Raw genomic sequence first — 8286 nt, 5'->3', positions numbered from 1 at the left:
CGAGATCTTTTATCATCCCGGAAAAGCGAACAAAGTGGCCGATGCACTCGGCAGGAAGACCTGTGCCACCTGATGTCGCTATTTTAAGTTCGAGGATGAACTTTTTATGAGGTATGGGGTACTTTAACACCTACGAAATAATAAGATATATCTATGGGTATTTTTCTTTTAGAATAAAAGAAAAAGAGAAATGGAAATAGAAACCAAAATGAAATAAAAAGAAAGAGAGGTTAAGGTTTGAACCTTGAACCTCCCACAAATGATAAAGTTAAATTGGTGTATGGTAACCACTAGAGTAATAAATGATATGTGAATAGAAAAGAATGGAAATTGTAGTTAAAAGTGCGAATATAATTAAGTAAGGGAACAAGAGAAAATCAAGTAGCTTACCTCCTCTTCCTCTTGGTTAAGAAAAGAAGCAAGCAAAAGACAAGTTGCCTTTCTTCCTTTTTTTTCTCTATTTTCATGGGAATTAAGAGATTAAGGAGATAGAGGAGTTAAGGGGATGAATGGGGACATGTTTCATTCTCATTGGGAATAAATAGGAATGAGAGAAGAAAAGGGAAAGAAAGTTGGTTAATTCTTCCTCATTCTTCTTCCTCCTCCTTCCTTCTCCTTCTTCCTTTTCCACCGAGACCTAAACCTCTCCCTCTCTCCTTTCCGAAAATCCAAGCTAAGGTTTTTCTTGATAAGAAAAACTAATTCACAAGAAGGAGTCCTCAAGATATACTCCTTACAAGCAAGAGAAGAAAAGAGAGAACTAAGAAGAGAAGTTTCTTCTTCCTCTTCACAAGGGTACCATCTTCCTTAGGAAAAAAACAAGCAACAAGTTGTAAGTATCCCCTCACCTGTGGTACAAGTTGTTTACATGTTTTCCATAAGGTTAGGATGCTCAAAAAAAAAAACCTAGGATCACTTCTTGAAGTTTCGGCCAAAAACTTGAACAAAGGATTTAGAGAAGTTTAAGACCTAACTAAGCATGCTCACTATGTTCTTATGATATGTGCCCTAGTATAGGAGTTAGTGAATGTTTCTTATGCTTGTATGCTTACCTAAAACTTAGATACATGCTCTTGAACTTTCGGCCAAAGTATGAATAAAGGATTAGGAAGGCTTAAGACCTAAACTAAACATGCTCACTATGTCCTTATGATATGTACCCTATGATAAGAGATTAGTTTGGTGTTCTTTTTCTTTATGCTTGTATGTTGCTTTAAACCTAAATACATTCTCATGAAGTGTTCGACCATGATAGAGAAATTTACTAAGAGAGGTTAAAAATTTAGTCTACCATGATCATGACTTGCTTATTAGCATGTTATGAAGAGTACTTAGTGTTTTCACACTTGTATGTTAATTGAAACCTAGATGCATGCCACCTTAGGGAATTAGGGTTTCGGTCATGATAGAAATGGAGACCTAAAAGTGTTTAAAATTTTAAGTTATCATGCTCATGACTTTTCTTATGAAAAAGAGTAGGAAGATTTCTTAGGGTTTCATGCTTGTAGGTTGTTTGGAACCTTGATATGTTGCACCCTAGGGCTTCGGCCATAATGAGAATTAAGACCTAGGAGAGCTTAAGACTTACTCCAACATGCTCATGACTCTTCTTATGACATGATACAAAGCTAACTTAGGGTTATCATGTTTGAATGTTGCTTGAAACCTAGATGCATGTTTCCTTATGTTTCGGCCATGATCAATTTTAGGGTCCAAGGAAGCTAAAAATTAAATCTAGCATGCTTATGGCTTTCCTTATAATATGATATGAAGTTAACATGAGATTCTTATGCTTGTATGTTGTTTAGAGCTTAATTTCCTTCTTCATGAACTTTCAGCCATGATAGAATTAAAGACCTAGGGAAGCTTAAAAATTGATTTAACATGCTTATGAGTTTCCTTATAATATGATATGAAGTTAACATGAGATTCTTATGCTTGTATGTTGTTTAGAGCTTGATTTTCTTCTTCATGAACTTTCGGCCATGATGAGAATTAAGACCTAGGAAAGCTTAAAAATTGGTTTAACATGCTTATGACTTTCCTTATGATATGATATGAAGTTAACATGAGATTCTTATGCTTGTATGTTGTTTAGAGTTTAAGTTCATACTCTTTGAACTTTCGGCCATGATGGGATTAGGAGCCTAGGAAAGTTTAAAAGTTGATTTAACATGCTCATGACTTTCCTTATGATATGATAAGAAGTTAACATGATATTTTCATGCTTGTATGTTGTTTGGAACTTAGTTTCATGCTCCTTAATATTCGGCCAGAACAAGATTTAAATACCTAGGAAGCTTGGAACCTAAACAAAACATACTCATGATGTTCCTTAAAGTATATGATATGAAATTGGTTTAGGGTTCATATGCTTTTGTGCCACTTGTAACCTAGGTTCATGCTTTACAATGTTTCGGCCATAATTGGGTTGAAAGACCTAGGGAGCTTAGAACCTAACTAAATATGATCATGATGTTCTTTATGATAAATGCTATGAAATTGATTTAAGGTCCATATGCTTTTATGTTGCTTGTACCTTAGGGCAATACCTTGAATGTTTCGGCCTCCCTATAGAATTTGGTGATTGAGATCCAATTATGAATCATTATGTGCCTCACATGATACGTTATGAATTAAGAGATGTTATTTAATGATTCCATGCATGATTATGTTTTCTATGATAGGTGATGTGTTCATTTATGTATGCTTATGATCCATGCATGATAATCTCTCTTATGATGTGCTATATGCTCAAGTATGCATGCTTTATAATATGACAAGTAATATGCTCATTTATGTATGCTTATGATCCATGCATGATAATGTCTCTTATGATGTGCTATGTGCTCAAGTATGCATGCTTTATGATATGACAAGCAAAAGCCTAAGAGTTGCTTCCCTTTTTGTTGGGATTAAGAGCACTCTTTATGATATAACAAGTGAAGGCCTAAGAGTTGCTTCCCCTTTGGGGACTAAGAGCACTCTTCATGATATGACAAGATATGATATGCTATGTTATGACATGAACCATGATATGCTATTTTACTTTGTATGACTTGTACCAAGGGTGGGCTCCATAAGCGCCCCTAGGCCGACGGACTATGAACGGGTCTAGTAAAAAGGGATGGGCTCCTTAGTACACCCCTAGGTCGACGGTCGTAGTACGAACCTAGTTCCCTAGTAGGTTCGGGGCTAGCTATCATGTCCTAGGGATTACGCGCATTTATGTATGTATGTGGTACAAGTCGGGCCCTCATGATGATATTATGTTCAAGTACTATATGATATGTTTTAAGACATCTTGCACATGACATGACACATGTTTTAAAAGACATCTTGCATGATATTTCTTTATGATATGATATGCTCTTATGATTTATATGACATGATGCTCTTCTATTCATGATATGATACCTCATGATAATTCTTTATGATATGATATGCTCTTATGATTTATATGACATGATGCTCTTTTATTTATGATATGATATGCTCTTATGATTGATATGACATGATGCTCTTATGAATTATGATATGATATAGTATGATGTTCTTTATGAGATGATATTTTATGATGCTATGTTTACACGATGTGATGTTAGATAATTATGTTTCCATTGTTATATGCTTATGTGATTATGATATGAAATACATTTTATGTTTTTTGTGAGTAGGAAAGGATCTTACTAAGTCTGTGTGCTTATAGCTTACTTTCCTTGTACCGCAGATAAAGGCAAAGAATGGATGAACTAGGAGAGCCGCAGGAGAGGCAAGAGATGTGTGTGGTGGTGGCTTGGCTAAGACAAATAAAAGACCTGTTTATGTTTATTTATGTTAATGTTTTGCATGATTTCGTGATACTTATTCATATTTATGAAAGAATATGACATCGTGACCTCGTTTATTAAAAAGAATATAAAAATAATAATAAATAAATAAGTTCTTCCGCTGTATTACTTTAGAAAATGAAATATTAATATGCATGTATGTTCCCCTTGTAAGTAATTAACCCCGCCCTACTAGCAGGAGGGGCGGGCACCTTTTTATTGTAACGACCCGACCCATTTGGCTGCCCATTTAGCGGCCCATTTGGCGACCCTCGGGTCATCGACCGTTGACTGTCGGTCGTGTCGTTATTCACTAGGACTTTCCACCCCTGGCCAGTGGATTTTTGTCTCCCCCAAGATTCGAACTCTAGACCTCCAGGCTTAAGTACTAGAGTTTATGAATCCTTCATCTCACTTGGTTACCAGGATTCATAAACTCTAGTACTTAAGCCTGGAAGTCTAGAGTTCGAATCCTGGGGGAGGCAAAAATCCACTGGCCAGGGGTGGAAAGTCCTAGTGAGTAACAGCACGACCGACGGTCGACGGTCGATGACCCGAGGGTCGCCAAATGGGCCGCCAAATGGGTCAAGTCGTTACATTGGATCAGTCAACCGATCCTCTGGTTCGGTCGACCGATCAGCCTTTTTTTGCTAATTGATGCTGATGATCTATTCTATGCTTTTTCTGCTGATTGATGCTGATGATCTATTCTGTGCTGAGTCACCATGGTTCGATCGACCCTATAGTTCAGTCGACCGATCAAACTTTGATCGGACACTCTGTTTTGTTCTGAACTGATACCTACTTTGAGTTGACCTGGTTCGGTCGACCGATTCTCCTGTTCAGTCAACCGATCGAGTCGAACCTGCAAAACAGTGTTAGAATAAAAACATCCTGCAACACAGATGTTAGCACAATAGTATAATAATGGATGAGTAATAAAAAGACAGTAGAACTGTCTTGATCTCAACTTGGAAACCTTCTCGATTTCTTCAGTTGGATCAGTGACCTAAGGTTGTTCCCTTTGGGAACCCAACCTCACTGTCGCTCCTCCAGTTTGTTTACCTCAACCTACTTACCAAACTTTGATCCTCCAGATCTAGTTTGGACTTTTCACTCAGCCTTGATCGGCTCCCCAGGACTTTTCACTTGATCTTCGATCCTCCAGACCTCTCGATCACACTACCAAGCTTCGGGTCTCCTCAACCTACTTGGACTTGCACCTGGGTTCCACGATCTGCTAAGATTTCTCCTACCTAGCCTCTAACTAGGTCTTTCCCGTTTGAGTAAGCTTTGGGTCTCCTCAACCTACTTGGACTTGGACTGGATATCTGTTTTACCGTGGGCAAAGTTAACAGATATCAAAATAATCCTTGACAGGGACATTGGACTGCCATAAAGTATATAAGGATTTGAGATTATATGCTAGTTTACCAAGCAGATGATTTGATCCTTGTGGGTTACATGGATTTTGACTTCCAATCAGATAAGGACAATAGTAAGTCGACCTCGGGATTTTGTCTTTACTTTAGGAGGTAAAGCCATAACAATGGAGGAGTGTTAAGCATAGATGTTTTTCGGACTTCACCATAGAAGCTGAGTATGTGGCAGCCTCTGAGACAACCATAGAAGCTGTATGGCTCAGAAACTTCATGATGGACTTAGACATGATTTCTGGTTTGCCCAAAAATTATTACAATTTATTGTAATAATAGTGGTGCAGTAGCAAACTCGAAGAAACCATAAGTCCATAAGGGAAGTAAACACAATAGAGTGCAAGTACCACCCAATACGAGACATCGTATAACGAGGAGAAGTTGTTGCCGCCTAGATTGCATCAAGTGATAACCTGGGAGATCCTTTCACTAAGGCCCTTAAGGCAAGATCTTTTGATGGGCATATTGAAGGTTTGGGAATCATATGTATGGCAGGATATATGGCAGCATAGTCTTTCAGTATAAGTGGGAGATTGTTGGAATGTATACTAAAAAGTCTAGCTTTTTGTATAAACATGTATTTAGAAATAAGAATCACATTGGTCAATATCTACATTTATATGCTAAGTGTAGTTGTTCATTAATTTATATTGTAAATAACATGGTGTGTGGTGTCACACACAGAAGATCATGTTATCAATTCCTTATAAATTATAAACAGTAGCTCACGACTAAGATGGAAAGGAACAAACCATTGGAATAGTCGTAGTGTAATTAAGTATTAGTTTATCTTAACTAATAATTACACTAGTACACTGTGTGTATTGAGCAGGATCATTTGAAGTAGTTTCTTTTTATACTGACTAAAGAAAAGAACAATAACTCTGTTATTATGGAAATGTGTGCTCTTAATCCTAATATAATAACAAGCACATATACTTAACATTTATTTCTTTGATTTATCAAAGGGTGCGATTTAGTTCGATAAATCAATAAGCCTGATAAGTTGGGAAATGATATTATTTATAGTGTGTGTTGATGATTATAGAAGGAAACTGTGTCCTAGTAATCTAGGTTGATAATGTCCCCAAGAGGAGCTCATAAGGATTGTCATGTAAACCCTGCCAGTGGACTTAGTCTGACATGGCGATAAGGTTGAGTGGTACTACTCTTGGAATAAGATATTAATTAAAGAGAGTTGTCAGTAACTCATTTAATTAGTGGGCATCCGACATCTTAAACACAGGGAGATTAACACACTGATAATAAGAAGGATCCCAAAATGTAATTTGGGATTGGTGCGGTAGTTCAGTAATAATTTTTTAGTAGAATGAATTATTATTGATGAACTTGAGTTGGGTGTTCAGGGTGAACATAGGAAGCTCAAGCTCATCGGGAGACCAAAACCAAATCCTCCTCTCGGTCCCTATTGTAGCCTCTTATATAAAGCCTAGTATCCACCTAAGCCCAGCTTCTTACCCAAGTAAAGGGGATCGGCCTAGCCCATCTTGGTATCCAAAATGTGGCCGGCCACATGAGTTACTTGGTGCCTAAGGATGGGCCGGTCAAGCTTGGTGTCCAAGCTAAAAGGGTCGGCCACATAAGACTTAAAAGGAAGTTTTAAAAATCTTTTTTGTAGCCATGTACAATGGTTTGAAAGAAAGATTTTAATTTGTCAAAACTTTCCTTTTTTTAGCCATCCAAGTAAAGAAGAAAAAGGAAGTTTTATTTTGATTAAAATCTTTCCTTTTATAGTCATCCGCAAAAAGATTTAAAAGAGAGATTTTAATTATAGAACTTTCCTTTTTTAGATCGATCACAAAAGGAAATAAAAGGGAGTTTTTATTTTGTTAAAAACTTTCCTTTTATGATTCATCCACATGGTTTTAAAAGAGAGTTTTAAATTTTAAAATCTTTCCTTTTATAGTTTTCTACAAAAGATTAAAGAGAGATATGAAATCTTTCCTTATTTGTAGTTATCTATAATATGAAAAAAATAATTTAATTTTTGATAAAACCTTCTTTTTTGTAACCATGAATTAAAAGAGAAGTTTTATTTTAAAATCTTTTCTTTATAGATATCCATAAAAGGATTTAAAAAAGAGAGATTTTAATTTATAAAACATATCTTTTATAGCTTTCCACAAAAGGGATTTTAAAAGAGAAGATTTTAATTTTTGAATGAAATATTTTCTTGATTGGTGCTTGATAGGGTGGCCGGCCATGACATGGAGAAAGGGAGTTGTAATTTTTCCTTTTTAGGCATGTTAAAGAAATAAAAGGAAGTTTTAATTTTTGTTATAAAACTTTCTTTTTTTGGATTCACCAAGGATTATAAAAAAGAGGTAGAGGGTGCCTTCATAGGTGATACAACTTATTCTATTCCTCTCTTCTATCATTGGTGGTCGGCCCTTTCCCTTTTCCTTCTTTCTTCCTGTGGCCAGCGGCATTGATCCTTGGAGAGGCATTGGTGGTCGGTTTTGCTTGAAGGAGAAGGAGTGAAGGAGGTATTGCACCCTAGCATCCCTTGGAGGTGGAAAGTGGCCGAAACTTGAATTGCATAGCAAGAAGGCTCGGGTGGCTTTGCATCTTGGAAGATAGTCGCCCACACGACGTCCAAGAGGTAAAGAGGAATACAATAGAAGATCAAGAGGTTGTTGCTTACAAAGAAATGTATAACTAGTAATTCTATTCCGCATCATACTTGTTTTCTTTGTATAGTTTTTGAAATACCAAACACAAGAAGCTAGAGATTCTAGATTTTTCGGATTTGTAATTCAAAGTTATGTTTCTTTTATTTTATTTGTCGATCTTGTGATTCAATTGTTCTTTTTGGTTAAACCTAAGGTTATATAAGGAAATTAAATATTGAATTTCATTAAGAGGCTTTGTCGAGGCGGTGGTGGATGTTCCCATACCCAAGAAGGCCAAGTGCCTCGCCATGTTTGACCTGGGAGCCGATTTCCGAAATAAATATTTAATTAAATTTGTAACCTAGGTGGATTTGGATCTATAATGTT

This window comes from Zingiber officinale, chromosome 8A, assembly GCF_018446385.1.
Source record: "Zingiber officinale cultivar Zhangliang chromosome 8A, Zo_v1.1, whole genome shotgun sequence".
NCBI lineage: Eukaryota > Viridiplantae > Streptophyta > Magnoliopsida > Zingiberales > Zingiberaceae > Zingiber > Zingiber officinale.
The sequence above is the reverse complement of the archived record's forward strand: the minus strand, read 5'-3'. Positions refer to the sequence as shown.